The sequence below is a fragment of the Rattus norvegicus genome, chromosome 16 (assembly GCF_036323735.1).
Source record: "Rattus norvegicus strain BN/NHsdMcwi chromosome 16, GRCr8, whole genome shotgun sequence".
NCBI lineage: Eukaryota > Metazoa > Chordata > Mammalia > Rodentia > Muridae > Rattus > Rattus norvegicus.
In genome coordinates, this window is record NC_086034.1 from 7943434 (window position 1) to 7968544 (window position 25111).

Consider the following 25111-nt stretch of genomic DNA (forward strand, 5'->3'; position numbering starts at 1 on the left):
ACAACATTGTTCTGCAAAAGACCACACAGTTGATTTCATTCTTGCACTGTGCATGCTCCGGGCAGGTGTGTAAAAGCAGCCAGCCTGTATGCAAATGAATGTGCTGGGCTGGGTGCCAATGGAGTTTTATTTACAAATCCAGGCTCCCAGTCACAGGGCACCACTGTCCCCAAACACTGGAGAAGCAGACGTGGTTTGACATGCACATCTGATTCCTATATTTATAGAGGTATTTTTAAAGTGCCAAATAATATTTCTCAATTCTATGAAACTTTCATATATTCCTATTCATAAGTGTCCTTATCACTTACCAATCCTTCTCCATCCGGAAAGAAAGGATGGCTTTCCATCGGGCCAGTCTGACTTGTAGGGATCTGGCTAGGCTCCCCGGGGTTCACGAGGACAGGCAGTCTGCTGAGGGCTTTGTGTTGGAGACCCACGTGTTTTCAAAGCCCGTAAGTCAGAATGGCAGAAAGTGTCCCCATGGCCAGCGCCTCTCTCTGTGGTAGCCGAGTGACAAAGGAATCACCCCCCTTCAATTCTGTTGTAAAACCCAGGGACCCTGGTGGTCCCATTTGGCACCGAAAGGGTCAGACACCCACAAACATGTGCTCACTCTGCCCTGTAGGAGCCGAGTACTCTGACAGGTCCGTGGGAGGACAAAGTCACACACGTATGCTCTAAATCTTCTGTTCATGGCCCACAGGACACGCTCGACCTCTAAGACCCCAAGCGTTCAGTGTGCCCTTACCCCGAAGACACCAGGCTGCACACTTTCACACTTAGACCCCTCCCAGAGCTGACACCCTGCTACCGTTGGCTTGAGACTCCCTCAACTGTGTTAACTGTACCTTCTGTTCTTTCCGTGCAAGTGTCCCAGCTGCTGGTTCCACAGGCCTTCCCAGGATCCGGAGGGTGCACAGCTCTGCCCAGTTGCCCAAACTTCTTCCCCCTCAGCCAGGCTGCCCAGAGAGGAGAGGAAAGAGGATTCAGCACTCAGATTGCCCGAGCCTCACCAGGCTACCTACTTGAGTAAAAATCAGTGGCCAAAAGCTGCTAGACATGGAAGTCTCAGAAGCTTACCCAAGCAGAGACTGGCCCGGGGAAACCAAACGGTGCTCTTAGTGGGGAAGAGGCAAACAGTCAGCTAGCTCTGCAGTTAACACCCGCGTGGTGTCAAGTAACAGTCAGATTAAACAAACAGCCCCAGAGGCTATTTTTACATCCAGATCAGCCACGAGTAATAGATAACTTGGGGAGTGAAAATTGTTTGCTGATTAGCTGGACCCTCACCACGATTCGAGCCTCAGTTCAGAGTGATTTCCTAGGCTATCCCAGAACCTAGATTCGAATAAAAATATCTCAAGATGGGAAGGAAAACATTTGTCTTAAGAAACGCTAGGAACATGATAGCATACGCCTTGGAGCCAGTGCTGGAGGCCTGCTGATGTCCCAGAGCAGAAATAGCCTGTTTCATCATCGGCTCTGGACAACCACAGCCTGCATTCCTCGAGTAAGGAGCTATACTGTGCCATGCTTTTGGAGCAAGATAATTTGCCAGCCACAGGCTGGGGAAGGCTGATCTTTTCAAGGAGAGAGGTGCAGAAGGATGTGAAATAATCAGGGAAGATTCGAGGTAAGTGTCCACTCGACAACTTGGCCCTGTTGTTTGCAAAACCTCAGCACCAAATGACAAACCTTTTCTGTCAGCCCAGGGCTTCCCTCTCCTTCTCTGGGAAGGACTTCTGCTTCCTCCCCCAAAGTCCCAAGATAAGTTCACACCTGCCTTCTCTATAGCTGCTTCCTAGGTTGGCCTGGGGGTCATCTTCCCTACCTCTATATGGCCCTCAATCACCTTCTTCTTCTTCTCAGCCTGTGCTGTGCTAGCTCCCAATTGCTCTCCTCACCTTCCTCAAGCTGGTCCCATGAAAGCTCCCTTACTGTCAAGATTCAATGCAAGAATGTCTTCTCTTGTGACTAAAGACCCCCTTTGTGCTCCCTTGGTCTGTGGCTCGAATGATTAAAGTTACCTAGTCCTGTCAGATACAGGGCTCCTCAACGCCCTAGGGATAGCCCTGCAGAGTACTATACTTCTGGGTCTATTTGTGAACTGACTTTGTGGGCACCTCAAGGGCAGCCACCTCTGTCCTATCCTTGAACCTCAGTCTGTGAACATCAGACCTTGAGGTGGGCACAGCTATACTTTCCTGGCTCTGCACACAGAGATGGTTTGAAGAAGACCCAGAATGAATCTTCTAGCATTATCCATCCCAGCCAAGATATCTTGGTACCAACTTGAAATTGGAATGAGAACATTACAGAGGCTCAGGCAACCTTGATTCCATTAGCTAATGACAGCCAAACACTCTTCCTAGCTAAGCTTCAATTTAACCTATGTATAAACTGGAACGAATACCTGTTGCTCTGTGGGGGTTAAAGGTCAAAGGAATTCAGATATATACAAGATTGTATATTGATAAGATCCCCAAGTATCAGCAATGTTTTTACTATTTTTTTGCGATTTTTGTGACATTTGTTAATTCCCTTTATATAAAACTTAGTCCAACTTGCTTTTAAAAAAAAATAGAGCTTTCTATTAAGCAATGCCAAAGACAACCATAGATTTGATATTTTAGTGATCTTTTCCCCCATTACACATACAAGCAAATTCATAGTCCCTTGCCTTCTGTACACGGCCAGCGTCACTCCATCCCAACATTAGACGACACCAATCGCTAAACCTCACATCTGTGGAATTTGCCTTGGTTGAGTGAGCAACGAGAGCTGGAGCATTCGGCGAAGCCTCTGACTTCCCAGCTCTCGTCCCTGCCCTCCTCTGTCAGAGTCGCTCTTAATGCCTCACAGGTGGCCAGCATGACGTCATGTCTGGTCTGGGATCACAGAAACAGTGACCTGCGCTCCGAGGCAAGAGCTGATACTGTTTACTTGACGTGGCTGACTGACAAGAGACCAGGAGAACCTTCAGGGGGGGTGGGCAGGAGCGATGAGCAGCTTTGTCAACAAAGCTGGGAGAGAAAAATGGGGCGTCCATCTAGCAAGAACCTCTGAGCAAGCTAACCAGACCACAGCGACCACCCCAGAATCCACCTGCCCCAGGAAAAGCTTCCACAAGCCATGGATCCCACATCCGTATTAGTTTCCATGGGCACACACACGCTGAACATCCTTAGCAAAGACAACAGTTGGGCTTTGGACCAAGAACACAGGGTCTGCATAGCCCAGAGCTGGCATGGTTCCTGGGGTCTGGCCAAGGAGAAGTGACCACTGCCTTCCAGCCCAGGAGCCATGAGCTTCGTGGAAAGAATGTGAATGAAGACACCATTCTAAATGTAGACTCACGGGTGCTATGTGAGCCACCCTGCTTTGAATGGTCAGGAAAAACAAGGCTCACTTCTCGGTTCAACAGGAACATAAATAAAGTTGTCCTCAGGCAGTGTGTAACCATGTTCCATTCCTGCAGGGACAGCTCACAGCAGGGCCAGAGTATCCGTTTAATGGTGGGAGCAAAAAAAAATGGCCGCACTGTGGCCCCAATGCACGTGATCACTGGCTTCCTCTTACAGTGACTTCAGTCTGCGCTGCGTCTGTGTTAAGGAGACATGGTTTAAAAGCTGAGAGCAAGGGCAGGGCACAATGGCTTCTATAGCTGGTTTCTGGCTCTGGTTCTTTGAAACTCACATCCCTGCAAAGATTATGAGGTAATGCACCTGATTCTTCTACCCTTGTGGCCTGGACATGGGTTTTATTATTATTTTTTCCAGCACCAAGATTTCTTTGGGAATCATTTCTATCAGTGTCTTTGGGAGCCTGGCGCATCTTCCTGGCTTGATAATAAAATGAAAAAGCTAACCAGTACACACTGAACTCTTACACTGTACCTCCTACCAGTCAATGTCCTTACAGTAGTGAGCTACACACTACACACCCTTGATTCTAGCCTTTTGCTCCATCAGAGCTTTAGAAGTCAGAGGGAAGAAAAACACTTCCACTGCCCCTAGTAAACTATTTCTACTAGCTGGGCCATACCCACTAAAGGCTCCATAGCCTTCAGAGTCATTCCACAGCTGGGCTTGCTGGGGTAAGCCTGGAAGGCTTAGGCAATAGGTTCACGAGTTTAAGACCTGCTTCTGTGATGGAATGAGTTCAAGGCTAGCCTGGGCAACTTGGTGAGATACTGTCTCAAAATTAAGACAAAGAATAAATTAAAGGAAGGCTGGTGATTTAGTTTAGTGAACGTGCCTAGCATGTACGAGGCTCAAGGTTCAATCCTTAGCACAGGAGTAGGGGCAGCATTGAGACGTACCAAACAGCTAGGGTAGAATGCTCAAAACATGAGCCTATGTGGCACGTCTCAGATCAAAACCACAATGCCCTTTTGGGAATATGAGATCTGTGTGCACACAGAGGATGCTGACTGCTTATGCTGGTTCAGTGTCTGACACCAAGGGCTGAACTTAAAAGGAGTGTTCTATTAGTAGCTTACAGTCTGGATACAGTTCACAGACCCAGGTGGCTGAGGACACTTCCATGAGGCTGCTGCTCTTCCTGTCTGGATACAGTCGGGACATGTCCTAGCTGATGGAGTGAAATCTTGGCTTAAGGGTGAGATAGCCCCCTGAGGCTTAACCTCCAGGGTTCCTTGGTAAGGGCTTCATCACAATGGAAGAATGTGAAATGTGTGTGTGCGTGCGTGAGAGAGAGAGAGAGAGAGAGAGAGAGAGAGAGAGAGAGAGAGAGAGAGAGAGAGAGAGGCTTAGTAATCCCATGATACACAAACACTTCAATCACGTCCTGTATCGATCACATGTTGGGATGATAGTATAAATAACTTACAATGGTCCTGCTTGAGATTTTCCGCTTTATGTCTCTGATAAAGTGGCATGTGTCTGGTGGTCAGCCTCACAATATGAACCCTAATCGTTCCCAGGCTGGCAGTATCTGGTGGGCAGAGACAAGAAGCTACACCGCTCAGCCACCTCGAAGGGGGCAACTCACCTGACGTGTGCTCTGCCAGGTTGGCTGTTTTGCATCTGATGTTCTTCAACTGAGAATTTCAACTGAGCACGCGCTTGTTGGATCACAATCTCATGGTAAATTGGGGTAACACGATATGTTGGATATTTTGGGTTTAATAAAATGCATCATTAGACTTTGTTTCCATGTAGCCATTGAAAACCTGAGCTTGCAGGCCTATACAAAATTGGTCCTGACAGCTGTCAATCACTCAATCACGGAAATAGGATGGGCGGGTTCACGGGACTCTATTCCTCTCTGCTGAACTCAGGTTACTGATGGAGTCTGGCAGATGGGCAGCCTTGTCTTCAGCTATATACCCACGGCTGAGCCAGGCTCGAGTGGGAAGCTTCAACGTCAGGGCCACGCAGATGGCCCTGCTTGAACTCAAGTGAGTTTAAAGCAGAAAGACATAAAGGGAAAGGGACCCACAGGGTAGAGGAGGTGGACAGTAAGTTGTGGGGGTGGGAGAGCGATGAGAGGGCTCATGGTAACCATAACCAGAATGTGCTGTAGACATGTACAAAACTGTCAAACCACAAATTTAATGACTTATTAAGAAGTTGTGTCCATTTCCTTGCACTTGTCACGCTCTCAGGAGATTTGAACTGACCCATGCGTCTTGACTTTATCTGTGTTGCCTGGTGCTGGACCGGCTCATTTCTGGGTCACAGACTTCCACCTACCCCCATCAGACTGATTCACCCTGGGGTGTGGCATTAAGATATGGTGAATATCTTGGTATCCCAGTCAGCAGTGGTTCTAATCCAAGACTTCAAGCAGGAACCCTGTTTCCCCTGGGGTGCATCCTTCTCATACCCATGAAAAAGCAGGGCCTTCTTAAAATATACACTCTTTCAATGCAGAGGCTGTGTGTGTGTGTGTGTGTGTGTGTGTGTAGGGGGAGAGGAATCAATAGAGAAGCCTGGCTGCAAGAGTTGAGGGTGGAATGCAAAACGCAGGTGAGCACAGGCTACCAGCACAGCAGGTTTGGCCTTAGAGATTTAAGGAATTTCTTCCCAGGCCACCAACGGCTGACAAGCCTAAGCCCATATCCTGATTTTCCTCAACATGGTACCTGCGGAACTTTGCGAGCAAGCTTTGCAAGCACTTACATGGCATAGAATCGTGGCTCGGTGTGTCAGATCATGATTTTATTTTGTCATAAAGAGACTACTTCGGCTATGGTGGCAGGAGATCTGCAGTGATTGGCAGCCTTAGGACTTTGTGCCGAGGAATTGGTGAGAAGCTGCGTGCCTCTTTGCTACTGAACACTACACAGCTATGGGAAGAGGTAAGGACCCCTGGAGCTGGAAACCCTGTGGTAAAGACCTGAGGGTACAGTGTGTTTACTATCTATTCAACGAGGGGCTGCAAAAGAAGGCACTTTATTTTTTTTTGGTTCTAAAAGGAAGTCATAAGTAGACAAGAACCGGAAACTGAGTTACCTATGGGGAAGGAAAGGCACAGGATGTAGGGAGAAGATTGAAGTTGGACTGCTCTGAATCTGTCCTTTCTTGGGCACCTTTGTCTTGAAGCCATGAACATACTTTATGGAATTCTAATCCAACACACACACACACACACACACACACACACACACACACACACACACACACACACCAGATCCTGGAAACTTAAGAACGACTTGTTTCAATAAAGGCAAACCAATGGGAGTGCTCAGAATTTGGCTTAGACCTAGAATGTTTCCCTCACATGAAGAGGTCCCGAGTTCTGTTCCTAATCCCAACAACCTAAGAGCAAACATACCAAAACATGATAAATGAACTCAATGTGTAGGTAATACATTGGAGAAAATACACGGGATGGCTTTAAAATACAGTGATCTGACCTAGCCTCTATCTAGCAAATCAAATATAAAATAAAATCCCAAGCTGTTCTTAGAAATGTGCTTGTACATAAAGGTAAAGCCCACGAAGGCCTGCTGATGCCGTTAGAACGCAAGGTTGCTTTGCTTTTGCAGTTGAGGAAGGAGATGGACATGATAAGAGATGACATCGAGCGAAGCCCTGCCTTCTTGCCCTGGAATATTGGCAATTTCTCTTGATGACCATCTTTAAGAAAGGAAAGCATCGTATAGCTGACAGAATAGCAATGCTCATAATTTATGCTTAGATTTTCGCCTCAACCACCCTTTCTTATTTAAAAAGAAAGAAAGAAAAAAAGCAACTAACAAACAAACCAGAAAACATGTAAGCAGATCCCGGAACACATTGTCACATCAGAAAGCCAGGCAGGTCATGAAAACCCTCCGGGATCATATGCTGAGGACTGGCTGGAAGAGGCTCTCACTGGGGAAAGAGATGATGGCAGGTTAAGAATAAAACCATCAGCAAATAAGAAGCAATTCAAACCTGTTTAAAGCGATCAGTTCATAATGACTCTGGCACGGGGGTGGGGGTGGGGTGTGGGGTTAAGCATACAGCCCTCCAAGTTCTCTTTGGCAAACACAGGGAGTAGCTTACCCTTCTGGAACATGGGACAGGGCAGCAGACATAGCCTGATTTGCACACATGAACTGTTATCAATGGTCCCAGGCAACACAGAATGGGTGAAGGAAAGTTTCCCTAATGAAGGGAGGGAGGAAATAGAGTATTGTCAACTGTCAAGCACAGGTGAAAACTCTTCTCGGGAGGCTGCCTGTGGAAACACACTGAGGTGTTTGATTTTCATTAGAAAAGATCCTCAAAGCTAGTTTAGCACCCCCCCCCCCCATATAAAACAAGGGCACAGGCAGAGAAAACTCCTGAAGCTGAGTGGTGCCAAAGGCCACGGCCAGCACGACGCGCCCAGGAAAGCACCGGTGGGAAGGTCTGTAGATAAAGAGACCGATTTCCTACATGTTTGAAAGCACAGAACCCATGACTTGGATCGATGATAAAAAGTAATAATCAACTCCCCAGAAGAAACGATGGGGTAAGAGAAGGGAGCAGACGTGTATAGCAAAGTTTTAAAGCAAAGCAGACAGGGTGTGTGATGGATTAAAGGCTGCTAGAAAAAGATCGCCGATCACCATGAATAGACCACTCTACCTATGACTCCCAGAAACCTCTCCAAAACAGTAGGGAGACTAATGACTCTATTTGGAGATTTGATGTTAAAGAAAGGCTGCAGATTTTTAGGCATGATAATTGCATAAACTTGCAGGAAGCACGCAGGGGGAACTGCAGAAACCCCTGTGTGTGGAACTGTGTGTGGTATCTGGGACTTCAAAGTTACACAGGGTCTGGGGTCCAGGAAAAGGTCTGAATTTGGTCATTTGTTTGCCCATTTTAAGATATGTATACAGTTGTTTGAAATGCCCTGCATTAGGAAGAAAATGAAAGCCAAGGTGGGGAGGACACAGAATAGGTGGAGGCTGAGGGTTCAGGGAAGGAGAGACAATCAGGCATCCAGAAACACAGGCAGACCACGATGGGGCAGAGCTGAGTCTGTTCCTCTTGCCATGTGGCAGAGACGGTGGCACCTGGGCCAGCCTGGCCCGTCCTGCAGACTCCAGGCTGTCTGGTAACCTCACTTGGGGTTATCTGACACTAAGTGGCTTCAGGGAGGCCAACATCTCTACAAATATTGGCAAGCTCACAAAACATCAGAAACAGTTAAATGTCCAAGTGGAGAGTGTAACTGTCTGAGGCCGTCCTTCCAAATTTGGAAACTGAAATGGGAGAAAATCGTTAGTGTGCATTGTTACATAACCAGGCAAAAATGGACTACATATTCTAATACAAAACTCTACATACGCATGTAAAGAAAGAAAGAAAGGAAGCGAAAAATATGTGTGTGTTACACACACACACACACACAACAACCACCACCGCCTCCAAGTCTGCCTCAAGTACTCTGTGGTCTTGTTTTAAATAAAGAGGTAACTGGCAACCAGAAGCAGTGGATATCGTTCTGTAAGCTGGGCATGTGTGTGTGTGTATGTGTGCATGTATGTATGTGTGTGTGTGCATACACGTGTGTGTTTATTAATGCTGTGTGTGTCACGCGGGCGATGTGAAGCAGGGTAATTAAGACAGGTCCTGCTACTGACAAGAGGTTCTTTACAGTCTTTACCCCATGTGGCTCCCTGGGCTGAAACCACACAGGGCTGGCTAGTGGCTAACTTTGCTGTGAAGAGTGACGGCTTTCAGAATGGAGGTGTAGTGTGATGGGGTGTCATGAGAGAGCAATGCGCTTTCTACTTCTTCTCTAGGACCAGTTAAGGGTCCTTCCGCTGTCGGCTGGCATTTGCACCAGGGGTCCTGGAACTACAGGAGGGCAGTGGGTACTCAGGTCCACAGACAGATGCTCAGAGCGACCACTTTGCTGTCAGAGATGTGGGGCTTCCTTTAGGGACATGGAGGTTGCCAAGGCCGCCCTCCCCACCCTAAAGTCCACTAGAGAAGCTTCCTTCCCATTCTCCTGTCCGGTTTCAGAGCACAGGAGACCAGATCTGGATCAGGCATCATATGAAGCTGTGTAGAGTTAGAATGTGTGTTCTTAGGAGAAATGGCTTTATAGGTCACCCACTCACCCCCCAGAGTCAACATCAGGCATTCAGGTCCAATCTCCTGAAAACTAGCATTGCTTCTGGAAGCTTCCAGATACTTCTATATAACTTTGAAATAAGTTCCTTCTATAATGTGAGGATTTCCCCTGTAGTTGATGCCGGCAGGCATGCTGGTAACTTCATATATGGGGTAAGGGCTGGTGCTATCCCTTCCCTGGCATGGGCGAGCCTTAGGCCAAGATCTTTCCTGCTCTTGTCTGCTCTTGGTGTCCAACAACACTGGCTCTCAGCTCTAGTCTCTGATGTCACCTCTAGCCCAGGGCCAGACCAGGCCCATGACGTCCCAGGTAGTGCTCCATGGAGGAGTACGGTTTGGTGATTAGCATTTACAAGTGAGATTTGTGCTTCGATAGCTGTATGTTACTCAGCTTTTAAATGGGAAATGGAAAAACCTCTAGGTTTTATTCCCTCCTAGGGCAGTGGCTGGTGCTTTATGGGGCCATAGAACCTTCTGGAGGACCGCTGGGTTGGGGCTATCTGCCTGACGAGGTCCTGGCTTAGGCTGCAATGTCACTAGCTCACCTTCGCCCCCTGCAGGTGCTGTAGCACCGCTCTGGTCACCATCCTTGATACTGGCCCTAAGCGCCTCCGACCTATGTTAAGTTGAACGTGAGTGTGGCAAGCCGGCGACCAGGAAGCATTCTGCACATGTTGCTGCTAACTAAGTGTTCACCTGTGGTGAGCAGAGATATCTTCCCGTGAAATATGAAAGCTGCCCGAAGTTATTAAAACCTCCTGTGTAGTGGCGGGAGCTCAGAATGAGCAGTACTCCCCGAAAGGCTCATTAATACGGTGGTATTATTTATTTATATCCCACCCTAGGACAGACATGATGTAATCCAGTAATTAAGATTGTTATGATCGAATATTTATTAAGCACCTTCAATAAGCCAGACACTGATCTCCATCAAATGAGTCTATCCCCTCAAGAGAGCCCACTTCACTAGCATGGGGGTTCCGTGCCTCTCACAGGGGAGCAGGAGACTTTAATGGATTTTGTTTTTCCTGAATGAGCCTGAAAAACGAAGCCGATCAGAAATTGGGCCTGGTTTGGGTTTTGCAGAATGAAAAGGGTTCACAGTGGGCTTAGAGGAGCTGTAAGAACGGGAAGATCCCGTCTTCCAAAGTGGTCTTAGAGGGGGAGCTAGACTTCTCTGGAGGCCATCTGGGCAAACATCTGCATAGCCCCACTGTGGGCTGCTGCAAACCAACTTTTGCTGGAACCCTACTGTGTCTCAGGATGAGGGCCATAGAAGAGAAGCCGTTGCAGCCAGGATCCCCTGAAAGCAGTGCCCAGTGCCAGGACCAAAGAGAGCCTGGTCCTCCTGGCTTCTCCTTCATCGGCAGTGGGGATGTGCGGCCATCCCTGTTCCTAGTTTTCTCTTGCTGGTCTTGCTTCTTCTGTCTCCTGGGCCCTTGCCTGCTCTGCCCCTGCATACCTGAGAGCCTGGCCCTTATAAGGAGAAAACAAATGATAGGCATAGGAGTCAATGAAGGAAGCACCATGCAGGCCATGTCTGGTGGTCAGCAGGAAGTTCCGTGACTCATTTTCTTCAGTTACAATGCTCTCCCGGTGGGTAATGTCTATGTTTGGGAAGATGGTGAGATGCCCCCTGGGTGCTCTGCACCTTCCGTAGATGCTTTGAAAACTGATACACAAAGGCTCCCCATCCCTCTCATTACTGATCCTGGCTTATCAACGTTTGGTTCATAAAAACAAAAGAGAACAACAGAAAAGCCACTGCATTCTTCATGAATCCTGACAAAGTACACACAACATAAAATGTTACCACGGCAGGCACACTCCACTCGCGGGACGGTGTCACACACAAGGCTGTGAAGCCAGTTTCTAGAGTTTTCTCATTTTGTGAAACTGTACTTTGTATCCACTCATACCTTCACTTCCTGCCTCAACACTTGGGAAATTTCCATCCTTCTTCCCACCTGTATGGATTTGACTCCCACATTTTTCTCGTATGTGTGTTGTAACACAGTGTCTTTCCGTGGTTAGTGTAGCTCTCTTACATGTCCTTGGGGTTTGTTCTCTTCGTAGCATGTGTCAGGATTTTCTTCCGCCTACAAGCAGAAGAGTGCTTCATTGCCTGTCCCTACCACACACTTCGTCTCTGCACTTAAGGCTACCCTTAGGCTGCTGGGAATATCTGAATGCCTGATTTCATAACACAGAGAGAGAGGGGGGGAGGGAGAGGGAGAGGGGGAGGGAGAGGGAGAGGGAGAAAGGGAGGGAGAGAGACAGAGAGAGACAGAGAGACAGAGAGAGACAGAGAGAGACCGAGAGACAGAGAGATTATGCTGAAGCTGCTAGACCATGTGACAATTCTGTTGAACTTTCCCAGGTACTGTCACTGTTTCCCACACACACGGCCTCACAGTCCCTCCCTCTAACACTGCACAGGCTTCTGTTCTTCTACCTGATATTTCTCACTTTCTTTTTTATTCATTTGATTGCAGTCATCCTGGTGGGAGGTGAACTCTCACTGTGGTTTTGATTTGCATCTTCCCAGTCATTAGTGGTGTTGAGCATCTTTTCGAAAACAGGCTATACCTCTCCTGGGCATACACCCAAAAGATGCTCCAGCATATAACAAGGACACATGCTCCACTATGCCATAGCAGCCTTATTTATAATAGCCAGAAGCTGGAAAGAACCCAGATGCCCTTCAACAGAGGAATGGATACAGAAAATATGATACATCTACACAATGGAGTACTACTCAGCTATCAAAAACAACGACTTTATGAAATTCGTAGGCAAATGGTTGGGACTGGAAAATATCATCCTGAGTGAGGTAACCCAATCACAGAAAGACACACATGGTATGCACTCACTGATAAGTGGATATTAGCCCAAAAGCTCGAATTACCCAAGATACAATCTACAGACTACATGAAGCTCAAGAAGAAGGACGACCAAAGTGTGGATGTTTCATTCCTTCTTAAAAGGGGGAACAAAAATATTCATAGGAGGGGATACGAAGGCAGAGTTTGGAACAAAGCCTGAGGAACAGCCATTCAGAGTCTGTCCCACATGTGCCCCATATACAGCCACCAAGACTGTAAGATAAGATTGATGAAGCTAAGAAGGGCAGGCTGACAGGAACCGGATATGGATGGGATATAGATGTCTCCTGAGAGACACAGCCAGAGCATGTCAAATACAGGGGCGAATGCTAGCAGCAAACCACTGAACTGAGAACAGGACCCCAGTTGGAGGAATTAGAGAAAGGATTGAAAGAGCTGAAGGGGCTCGAGACCCCATATGAACAACAATGCCAACCAACCAGAGCTCCCAGGGACTAAACCACCATCCAAAGACTATACATGGACTGACCCATGGCTCCAGCTGCATCTGTAGCAGAGGATGGCCTTGTTGGGCACCGGTGGAAGGAGAAGCCCTTGGTCCTGCCAAGGTTGGACCCCCAGTGTAGGGGAATGTCAGGGGGGTGAGAAGAGGGGTGGATGGGGAGGGGAGCTCCCTTATAGAAGAAGGAGAGGGGGATGGGATAGGGGGCTTATGTCTAGGAAACTGGGAAAGGGAATAACATTTGAAATTTAAATTGAAAAAAATCCAATAAAAATTAAGAAAATAAAAAAAAGAAGCAGGTAAACACGACTTAGTCATGAAATCAATAGGGATTTCTTATGGAAATGGGGCTTGTCTTTCTCTGCGCTGTTGGGAGGCATCAGGTGAGCCAGGGTGGGCTTAGGGACCTGGGTGTGAGGCCCGGCTTCTTAGCTAGCGCTGTGCATATTGTGGTATGTGAAGCATTTCAGCCCAGATGTGGCACCCACCCCTTGTGTTTCTGGGTAATGGGTATGGCTTGATGCTCAGCCTTAGGTAGAGGAAGCATGAAGCCTCCCAGGTGAGTTTAATGTATGGCTCCGGTTTCTGTAGTGTGGGATTAGTGTGGATAAACCTTGCTTTGGGCAGATTATCCTGTGCTGACAGTAGGTTCCACCAGGAAGCCCGCCTAAGCCTGCCTGTTTCTTAAATAGTTTCCTGGATGTCACCATAAACATTCCAGAGAAGCCTTGCTCCCAGCTTCAGGAGGTCTGCATTAAAAAGGTTGCAGGGGTCCTTCACATCAGGTAGACCATGCCGTGGCTCCTTGGTCACACTCCTATGTGAAAAGGACGCGGGCCACTTCCTTCCACATGCGGTTGTTGCCAACAGAATATGTTGTGTGCCTGCAGTCTGCCCCTGCGTGGCTGGTGAGCACTCTCTCCCGGAGGCCATCACCAAGAGGATTACCAGTTATCTCCCTCGGGATGTCCAGTTGCCTGAGCCTGGATGGAGGCCTAATCATCTGCTCCAGTTTGTTTTTAAGCCCGGGATGTGGCGCTCATGTCGGGTCAGGAAACACTACCTGGGTGAAGTGGGCATGTTTGTGTGGCTGTCTGCCCACTTTCCTGTATCATAGAATGATGCCGCTCATCCCAGGGCACACCGAGTACACTCAGGCATCACTCTGTAGAAGCTTGGAGATGGCTGGAAATGTGAGTTCTTGGACTCAGTGTGTCGGAGAGCCCCTGTGTCAATTAGCCCCGCAGGGAACTGCTTGTCTTGTAACTGCTGGGCTGAACATAACATTTTCATACCTCATCCATGCTCATGAAACATAGAAGGGGAAACTGAGGTCCTTCCCTCTGTGACATGTCAAAGCTAGGGAGAAAGTGGAGACAGGACTGGAAGTCCAGAAAGACTCCTCCCAGGACCTCCTTTCCACTGAATACAACACTGCAGACAAAGGCTTTGGGTGAGGATGTTCCTCAGAGTCTTGACCCTGGTTCTGACTTGGCTGCAAGAACTGGGAAGGAGAGCAGTGGAATAACCACGCACAACACAGGACGACCTCCACCTAACGACACCCCCTCCACACGCCGGGGTTCCGAGTTTGCAAAGACAGTACAGAGGAAGAAGGGTTGCATAAGGAAACAGGTCAGATATAGATCTGATGTCACCAGCACCAAGGGCAGCAGTGAGAGCGATGTCCACTGGGAAATGGACTGCCAGTGACCATAGTTTTATTTGGAGCAAAATAAAGCCACCGAGGCCAGGGCACACCCCAGGGAACAATTTTAATGGCTATTGCTGCGGAAATGCTGGGTCAGTCCAGAGTAGGGAGGAGACCTTTTGAATACAGCAAGAGACTGGCCTCCGAGAGACACAGGGGTGACTTTGGGAACTGTTAGGTACCTCTTCCATACCCATTCTAACCACTATGACGGTGACACTGACCAGCACCCACCGGGAGGCAGGCAGAGAAGAGCAAAGCCTGTGTCTAGCTTCTAGCTTAGACTCTTCCTGTGGGTATGGTGAAGCCCTTTTTCCACCCTTGGTCTTGGCTTATGTGTACAGTCGGTATCATGATGTCAACAGACTTAGTCCGTGGGAAGTGCTTATTTTCTCTACCAGTATGCCGTGGTTCAGGAGGAAGCAGCCTGCCTTAGAGAGTGGTGTACTACCTGAAACACGGTGTTTCGATTGTTTGTTTGTTTGTCGGATATTGCCTTTGAATGTAGGCAGGTGGTTTTGGCAACAGGAAATGGAGTCTTTTTGCCTCAAGTGAATATACCACCATCATTCAAGCTGCCTAAAACAACAGTGTGTGGTTTGTTTTTGTTTTGTTTTGAAGAAGAGAGTGGCTCGTCTTAAGCTTCCTACATTGCAAAAATGATGTTGAGCTCTTGATCCTCCTGCCCCACAGACCAAGTGTTGTGATTGCATGTGCCACCATACCTGAACCTCTATGATCTATTTTAAACCCCATCTCAGAGCTGGTCGCCCTTTTCCCTAATGCTGTCTCCTATCAGTTCAGACCCAGGCTTTAGGGCTCCCTTTTTAAGCTCTGAAGAGTGATCTCATTCCTGAATACTGCCCATGTGCATCTATAGTGCTGGGGTGGGGGTGGGGGGATGTGTACTGTGTGTGTGTGTGTGTGTGTGTGTGTGTGTGAGAGAGAGAGAGAGAGAGAGAGAATGTGCATGTATGCATTTGAATACATGAGAGATGAAAGTGTATGATTGTGTGTGTGAGTATGTGTGAGTGTGTGTGTGTGTGTGTGTTTGTGTGTGTGTGTGTGAGAGAGAGAGAGAATGTGCATGTATGCATTTGAATACATGAGGGATGAAAGTGTATGATTGTGTGTGTGAGTGTGTGTGTGTGAGTATGTGTGAGTGTGTGTGTGTGTGTGTGTGTGTGTGTGAGAGAGAGAGAGAGAGAGAGAGAGAGAGAGAGAGAGAGAGAGAGAGAGATATAACAGGCTTGTGTGATATAGACATTGTATTATCACACCAAAAAGGGAAGGAATTTTGGTTTTGTGGAGCGACTAGTCCACTAAGAATCTCATTGTGAATTAGTTGTGTGGATTTTATGATGTACAAAGTGAATGCTTGAAGATGCCTTATGTTTTGGAAGCATTTGGCATTGGGGTGGGGGGTCTTATGTATTCAGGTCATAGGAGAGCTGTAGATTGGACTTCTAGACTGACCACCACACCCCATCATTTCTACTCCTTCCTAGGTTGTCTGACATGCATAAGGGAGGCTCTAATCCTGGCATTTCCCCAACAGCCAAGCTGGGTGGGACAGCCCTTCTTGGTATGGACTTAGCTACCAAAGCAGGTAGACAGGAAGTATTCCGCCTACAGGGCGAGCTAGGATTGGAATTGAGAAAGCCTTGAAGTGATCTCTTCTCCATGGTGGTAGATGGACAGGTGAATTAACTTAAACACTTTAATGGGTGAATGTTACTACAGCTGGAGAAACTGGAAAGCACCCTCCGAAGGGTCAAGAGCCTGCCTGGCTTCTTACTCCAGGCCAAGGACCCATTTTTGCCTGTCCTTTCTCCCACCTCTCTCTCTCTCTCTCTCTCTCTCTCTCTCTCTCTCTCTCTCTCTCTCTCTCTCTCTCTCCCTCTCTCTCTCCCTCTCTCTCTTTCTGTTTATTCATTCATCTTTGATGAAGTGTACTTTTCTCATTATAGACAGTTGTAGGGGGAAGCAAAAGAAGGTGAGGAACCTATCACTCTGGGACATAGAAGAAGGAAGATAGTTCATGTGTGGGGTAGGTGTATGCAAGGTAGGTATAAACCTTCTGCTCAGTTTTCCTACAAGCATAAAACTAGTTCATGTGTGGGATAGGTGTATGCAAGGTAGGTATAAACCTTCTGCTCAGTTTTCCTACAAGCATAAAACTACCCTAAAATATGACCTTAGAAAAAGATAAATAAAAATCCTTTGTGTGTGTGCACGTGGGTGAATATGCATGTGTGCATGCACATGGGTGCATATGTATGTGTGTGTGCATGTGGGTGCATATGTATGTGTGTGTACACATGAGCACATTTGTATGTGTGTGTTCACTTGGGTGCATTTGTGTGTGTGTGGGGGCCAGAGGTCAGCACCTATCTTCCTCAGTCATTCTATATCTGTTTTTACTGAACCTGGAGCTCACCGGCCATCTAGCTTAGTTGCCCAGTGAGCTCTAGAGATCCATCCGTTTCTGTCTCCCTGCACAGGGCACACAGATGCACCTCCATATGGCTCTCATGTGCATGCTGGGGAATTGATCTTAGGTCCTCAAACTTGACAGCAAGCACTTTATCAACTAAGCCATCTTCACAGCCTGATAAAGTCTTTACCCATGGGCCCATGGGCCACGTGAATGTCAACTGTCTTGTCCAGGTGACCATGAACTTAATTGTCTGAAATTTTTGGCCAGAAAAAAGGTCCTCCCTTAAGATGCTTTTCTTGGGTATGTAGTCACAGAGAAAAGCTAAGTAATGCAGTAAGGCCCAGAGCCCCAGTGGCAACACTGTTTGTCTCAGGGCAGCTCTAAGTGTCCTTTGATGGCCTAGTCTAGGGTACCCACATTCATGTGAGTGTCCAAGGTGAGCAACCCATAACTCCTTGTCTTGGGATGAGCGCCTGAGATGCAGGCTGGAAGCCTCTTGTTTAATCAGGCGCCAACCGAGCTTTCAGCAGCCTTCTGCAGGGTGCTGACAGGGACAGTCTCGGGTCAATTTCAGGCACTTTAAAGGGCAGAGGCAAGATTGCTTCTGGGAAACAAGGCCCCTACCTCAACCCTGCTTTTCCAGGGTCACCCCCAGAGGTGGGAGATATTAATATGTTTGCAGTCCAAGTACTGCTGAGGCCTTTGGTGAAATTTCTGTAAAATACCTTCTGTCTCTTTGTCTGTGGGATGGGGATGGATCCAGAACCACGCACCCGAAAGGATTGGCAGATCTTAATTTTCTCCCAAAGAACACAGTCAAGGCCAGCTCACCTGGGACCCCTACTACGATCTCCCAGGTGCCAGAGGAAACTGATTTGCTGAACCAGAGCCAGCCCATTGATCAACCTTCTTGTGAGATTTCCCCATCCTGCAAACAGAGCCAGCTGCTTTTAGCTTCCACTCCTAACAAGGTCACTATACTCTTCAATCAGGCCTCCTGGTGAGTCATAAGGCCTCTCTAATGTTGCAAACAAAATTGTGTTTGGAAAGCTGACACTTGCCGGAGTAGCTAATTGAGGTTCCATGGCTGGGGCCCTGTGAGTGTAGGAGGGCCTCTCCCCTACTCCCCTCTGCCCCTTCGTTGTGCTTCTGCTCCTGGTAGATAGCATCTTAGGTCAAGCATGTGCTAAATATAGCTGTCCTCCCAGCTGGGCTGTCATCGGGGCTGTCAGCAGCACTGTCCCCAGGTTTTGGTCTCAGTGTTACGGCAGCCTTTGGCTTAACAGCCAAGTCCAGCCACGAGGTGAGGATTTGTGTTTAAGAGTCATCTCTCTTCAGACCCCACAAAGGCAGGTGAGACTAGGGAGAGAGGAACATCGGGATGAGGGACTGGAACACTGGCTTGGAGCTACAGTGTTGTGGCTGCCTTGAAGAACCGAGCAATTGGCTTTTGTGCCTCAACTCGTCTCAGGCATCAGCCTGGCTGAGTGAGAGCCGCAAGACTTGCCAGGAGGGCCGAGGTTGTTGTCTATTCACCTCTTTACTCCCACACACCAGCAAAGGACTATGGGAATCCACTGACCCCTTGGGCAGGGAAGAATACTGGTGTTTTATGCTTCCCACCATGGTGAGGGAATGGGAGCCAGGACATGCTGCTGTCGGTGAAGAGAAGAGCCTCCTCTAGCCAGAATTCACACACACTCAGTCACCACCACAAGGACCTGCTTAAGGATCTCCCCATCAGCCGCCCGTGCAGGTATCTAGTTGAATTAAGGCCATATGCTCTAGGGTGTCTAGGTGCTAGAAGCTTAAGACTAAAAAGTGGTGGCTCAAGGACACAGAGCTTGTAAACAGCAGTGACAGGGCTCAAAGCTGCACTCGATTCGATGGCACCAAAGTGTCTCCTCTTCCTGTCTGCATTCCAGGTGTCTTCTTCCTCATGTGACAGTCAAGTTATGCTTTCTGGTTATTGATCTGAGCATTCTTTTTTTTTTTTTTCTTTTTTTTCCGGAGCTGGGGACCGAACCCAGGGCCTTGCGCTTCCTAGGCAAGCGCTCTACCACTGAGCTAAATCCCCAGCAGTCTGGAGCCTGTGTGGCTGAGCTCAGTGGTCTTTCCAGGGCCGTTCTGGTTCTTAGAGATGAAGCCTGAGCTTGAACCAAGTACTTCCCCTCCTGATTCCTACTCGCTCACTGGCATGGTGCAGGGATTGCAATAAGGTTAGTTAAACAGACACGTTTTGTTAGCACGTTTTCCTGCTGTTGAGTAGTGCAGAGGGCGCACGTATAGACTGCAGGGATCTGACCATTCATTATTTCTAAAGAGTGCTTGCTTTCTAGCTACCACAGGCAGCCAAGGAGGCAGTCTGAGTCCTTGATTTCACGGAACTTAAACTCGGGGTCTGACATTGGTTTGAGAGGGGAGTCGAGCAGATAGGACTAGATCTCCTGGAGTCTTGAGGGCCAAGGCAGTTTCCCAGGAAGCAGATGGTAGATTCAAGCAAGGGTCTATAAACCTACTGTGCATTAACACACACACACACACACACACACACACACACACACACACACACACAAACTCTAGTCACAGAATCAGAGCTCTAGAGGCTATTAGGAAGCTGGGTGAGAAAGAGGAAGGGACTGAAGGGCACTGGGAGTGGAACTGTCCTCAGCGAGAGTGTGCTTGCCGAAGGCTTGAATGTGAGGGACAAAGAGGTGCAGGTACACACGAGCCTTATGTATTGCTGGACACTCACTTAACGTCGTGGAGCATGGGAGGTTATTCAAGTGCTGGGTAATTCTGCAAGCCACTGTGTAAGGCGTGGGGCTAGCCCACAGCTAACACGTAGCTACTGTGTCTATATGTCAGCTGTGGGTCTAAGACTATGGGAGACTTTGAATGACCACAGCATCCCTACGAGGGAGGTGCTATTGCTAGTTACAGAATTTGCTTAAGTCATTTGGCGAATAACGTGGCACCATGTCTCCTTCAGAAACTCAGTCTTGGCAGCAGTAGCCTTTTCTCGGGCCACTGACTTTGGTCACTAGCAGGAACCATGCTCACGCCTTTCGCTAAAGAACATAACGTGTGTGAAGTTTCAAATCTCTGTGAGTCTCCCAAAAGGGAAATCAACCATTCAAATCACCTGACCCTTGAACAGGACGAGATGGGATTTTCGCTTTGCTTTGGGGCTGAGTTGGAGCGTCTGACCTTGAAGATCCCAGCGGCATCTGCGAGCTCATTCAGGTGGTTGGCAAGAGAGAACGGCAGTCGTTCCAAGTTATCCCGTGGATATGTCCAGAGGTGCCCATGCAGTGGATGCTCCCATTGCTAAGGGGCAGGGGGTTGCGAGGTGAGTTGACATTGGCTCTGGCCACATCGGTCAGGGTTATAAATAAGCAGAAGAGATTGTGTTCCGCATTAGAATAAGGAGACGGCATGAGGGCAGTCTTAGTGGAGACAGAGAAACAACGGTGCCTTGGGCCTGAGGACAGCCAGGTCTATTAGGTGCTGTCACCACTGCCTTTCAGAATGAGAATCTTGGGCTCCAGCCGACCTCAGCATCAATGGCAGGGCGAGAAGGTACCCGGCACCTCTTGCTGTTACCCTGTTCTGCTCCCTCACAGCCATCCATTGCGTTAATTAAGTGCTTCAATAGCGTATGAAGGCTGGGTTTTGTGCTTGAATATATTGCCACATTAATAACTTCAGAACATTTTAGGTAGTGTCAGAATAGTAAATTAGGACACAATGGGCCATATATTCAGTGCAGAGAGCTCAAGTGCCATTTTATTACACATGTCATGGAATTAAAGGCTTAATTTTCTTTTAAAAAATGGTGATGCATCATTTCCTGCAGCCAGGTGAAAACAGTCAGCAGAGATGATTTATCCTCCATTCCATTTAAAAATAGGAAGCCAGATTCCAGGATCCTGCTCTTTGATATTTATCTCTGCCTGGAGGGCACTTGAGACATTTACCCACCATCTGACTGGAAGGACACAGCCAGACGCTGGGCGTGGTCAGGAGAGGAGGGTGGTGGCAGCATCTGCAGGGAAGCCTGTCTGCTGGTTGGAGGACATGGCCTCCTCCTCTGGGCTCCAGGGCGGATAGGCTGTGCTGCATGTCCAGGCCTGTTCTCAGACATGCTGCCTCACAAAGCCCTCTGATTTCACCAATGACACGGGAGAGCAGCCAGATCTCCCCATGGGGGGTACTGGAAGATGGAGGTCTCAGATGGCTTCTACACTTGTGACAGACACAGGAAGATGTTTTTTAAGGACAGCTCTTTTCCCCATCCCTCCTCTGTCCCCATAATAAAAGTAATAGACTCATCGAGAAGAACTTGGAGACAGAAAAAGACAAGGAAGGTGATAAATGTTTGGTTCTCCACTGTTGATGATGTATGAGTCTCTGGTGGCTGCTGTAACAATCACCAAAGCCAGGGGGCTGAAGGCAACAGTGGTTTATACCCACACAGGGCTGGAGGTTGGAAGTCTGAAAACCAAGTTGTAAGCAGGACTGCGCTCCCCATGAAGGCCCTGAGGCAGGGAGCATCCAGATTCCTACCACTTGGATGTCTATCTGCGTGCAGCTTCTTCCTGGTGTTTCCCTCCTTTGTGTGTCTTTCATAAGGTGAATTTAATGTTTACCACAAACCCACATCCCTGACAATTACGTTATTCGTTTCAAGTGTACTCAAGCAAAGACAACTGAACATTCCTTTCCCACATACATGTCCACTCAGAATCCTGGTGAAGGATTAGGGTATATATTTTAGCCATAATTTGGCCCACATTAACCAGAAAAGTAAGCCTTTTGATCAAGTTCAGAAGGACATAGGTGGTGAAGCTCAACACAGCTGGCCTCTAGGTGTCTACTTTGTCCAAAAATATGTTCTAATGTGCATCATCGGTTCATGACTGGCTTCGCTGCACCATTGGAGGGCACTGGCTCCTTCCTGCCTTTTCTTTCAAGCCTGGTCACCATTGGAGGCTGGTCCTGAGTCCTCCCTCTCCACCAGCAGATCCAATTCTAATGGGGTGTTGGTACTTCCAGCCCCTCTGATTCTGCTGCCCCGGCCCATCATCCACCCTCGGGGATGTCTTACTTATACCCAGACCACCACCTTCCTAAGTCTTGCCCTGCTTGCTTCAGGCTTCCCTTTGCTAGAGATGGTTCCTGAGCTCCTAAGGAGGGTTACCTGCCTCCTTTCCCACCATGGTCCATGGAGTGCTACCCTCCTGATTCCTACAGTACATGGTCCCCCACACTGTGACCAGAGCTTCTGACAGGTCTGAAGAGCTCACGAGAGCTGCTGCCTTTCCTGGAGGTGGATGTGGGAAGGTCTGGTTGGCTGCTGTAACCGTAGTTCTGACTGCAGAGCTGAGGGTTTCCCTGGCAATTCCCAGTTATTCCCAGCTCACTGTGGTTCATGGCTGTGGGTGTTTGCATCAAAGTCCAGGTTCCAATCCTGTAATGCTGGCGTCAGGGTCAGGAGTACAGAGGCCAGGTGGGTGACAGTGAGATCTGACTCCAGCTTTTGTCTCCTTGGTGGCAGCACTGCAGGACCCCTTTTTTTCAATGCCTGATGACAGCATGTTGCCTGACGGGGGCAGTCACCTTGAATAACATCGACTGTGAGGAAGAAAGGCTTGTAGACATGGAGTTTCAATTTGTCGGAATTGGTGATAAGGCTGGATTGGAGTAAGTCCCAAGAGTTTGCCTTTCTGTGGAGTCCTCTTATTCTTGGTCCAAAGAGTGGGATGTATGGGCAGGGCTCAGACTGGGTAGACTGGGTAGTCTTCCTTTCTGCCCAGTGCCATGTCTATTCCAAGGCCTCCTTAGTGGTAAAATTCTGTGAGCCTCCGTGGGATGTCTTATCCCAGGATGAGTAGCACTCAGGCAACATTTCGAGGTTAACTTGAGCATCAGACTCTTCACTACATCTTACACTCAGGTGCTGGGTACAACAGTTGAAGATGGAACCATCCCCACAGGCTTCCTTTCTCAGTCTCTCCTAATGTGCACAGGCTATCCCATTCAACCTCTCCCAATGTGCACAGGCTATCCCACTCAGCCTCTCCCAATGTGCAAAGGTTATCCTACTCAGTCCCACACACTGACTGTAGATGATCACACTGAACCCCTCCCATAGGTTGGCAGTCTGGTGGGGTTGAGAGAGAGAGAGAGACTACAGTCAGTCCAGTGGTGAAGAACCCTCAGGCTTGCACATCTGGACTACAGAGGCTCTTCCGTCTGTTTTCATCTCTAATTGCCGTGGAGGTGTGCCTTGTGTGTTAATGTGTATGAGTCCCTTTGGAGGTGTGTCCCTGTGTGTTAGTGTATACGAGCCCCTATGCAGATGTATGTGAGTATATGTGCATCTATATTAATGGGTGAGAGGGGATGTCTTGAGTATATGAGTCTGTACATGTGCCTGTGCTCGTTTGTGTGTCCTCTGGGATGGGAACTGTTGCTGGCTCAGTATTGAATGGGTGTTGTGATGACATGACAGCTCTCAGTCTTATCCATGACTATGTAAGAGGCTAGAAGCAGCACTCTGTATCTCCCTGTGACCGTCCTTTCTAATAGATGACCCTGCCACACACACACTTGGTGCCTACTTCAGCAGGAGCTTCTACAGGGGATATTGTGGCCACCAGCAGATGAAGGTATGATTTTGTTTCATGTCCAGAATTCAGGTCTTTTGACTATGATCAGCTTATGGTGGGTCCAGAGTCATGAGGGGGGGTCTGAATCCCTCTACCAACTTTTTCCACCTACTGAGTTACCTCAGGCATTGCTGAGGGCTCAGGGGGGGTGGATCTTGACAATCCTAGCACACTTTCTCAGCAAGGAAGACTAAACAGATAGTACAGTGTCCAAAGATATCCTCTAATGATATTGGACCTTGCTTACACTTGCAGTTCCCTCTAATGCCCCCACAAGCTCAGTGAAGCAGGCCTGTTAGCCCCACTGTGCAGACAAGGAAACTAAACTCAGAGAGATTAAGTGACTTACTGTGGGAAACACAGCCCAGTGGATCGAATTAGAATTGGAGATTCATTGATTAACCCTATCATACCTGGATCTGTGCAGCTAAGTCTGCACCACAATACTTTCTGCCTGGGCTGCTACAGGGAGAAGTGCTTCCAGGATAGAAGGTTCTGGTTGGAAGCCAATCCAGACTCTTAGCTGCCCAGAGGCTGCTGGTGCTGTGGAAAAAGCTGCAGCTGGCTCTCAGGAACCCTGGAGCCTCAGAGCAGAGCATCTCCCCACCCACATCTACCCAGTGCTAGGCAAAGCCACCCGGCACCCAGTCCTTTGTGCAGTGACCCCAGACTGAACATCACTCCTCTCATCAAATCCCTCCACCCTGAGGACATAATGGTTCACTTACTGTGATGGTGGTCCTCTTAAAATGGCAGAAGCAGGGCAGGCACAAGGGCCCACAGACTGGGCACAGAGGGGCACCCTCCAGGGCACTCTTGCTTCCTTTCCCGGAGAAGCAATGAGATAGCAGGAGAGAATCTGCTCATGCCCAGCCCAGCGGAGCCTGCCTTTTGCCCAACACCAGATATGACTTGGAAGCTGGATGAACATTCTTGTTCAGAAAGGGACCATGGCCCAGCACTTTGGGAGGCACAGGGTACTCTGACTCCGCCCCTGCCTTCCTCTCGGTGTTGACTCTTCACTGCATAGTCCCCTGTCTCCTGGGACCAGGCCTCTGACCTTGGTGAAGCCCTCTCTTGACCCTGTGCCCGCCCTCCAGCTCCATTTGTTTATAAATAGGCCCATTTCTCATCTGCCCCTGCCCTGGGCTCCACACCCTGGCAGATGTAACCTCAGGATTCCCTTCCCCGCCAAGAACAGACAGAGCAGAGTCTAGCCAGCTCCTCTAGGTCCTCCTGCAAAATAGCAGCTCACTCGGTCAGATGCTGCCAGCCACGTGTGACAACCACCCAGTGCTGCCATAAATGACCACACACAGCCAGCTCAAAGGCTATATTTCCTTACATTATG

At 48.5% G+C, this 25111-nt stretch overlaps 1 protein-coding gene and 1 long non-coding RNA gene across 7 annotated transcripts in view; one reads left to right on the forward strand and one right to left on the reverse strand.

The window, feature by feature from the left end:
• The window catches only part of C16h10orf71 (similar to human chromosome 10 open reading frame 71), a 51380-nt gene extending 26533 nt beyond the window's left edge, over positions 1 to 24847 (reverse strand). The window contains exons 1-2 of one of the 6 annotated variants that reach the window (XM_063275629.1): positions 24489 to 24847; positions 852 to 962 (exon numbers count right to left, since the gene is read on the reverse strand). The gene's annotated coding sequence lies outside the window, so the exon portion shown is untranslated. Of the gene's footprint in view, positions 1 to 851; positions 1359 to 24488 lie in introns of those variants that run through there. The other 5 variants (XM_039094889.2, XM_006252757.5, XM_573855.8 and 2 more) reach the window with 5 other exon arrangements.
• Positions 1441 to 16782, forward strand: LOC102547142 (uncharacterized). The gene is made up of 4 exons (XR_005494704.2): positions 1441 to 1636; positions 4949 to 5111; positions 6205 to 6328; positions 16617 to 16782. It is a non-coding gene; the product is annotated as an uncharacterized LOC102547142 (long non-coding RNA).
• Positions 24848 to 25111: the final 264 nt, after the last annotated feature.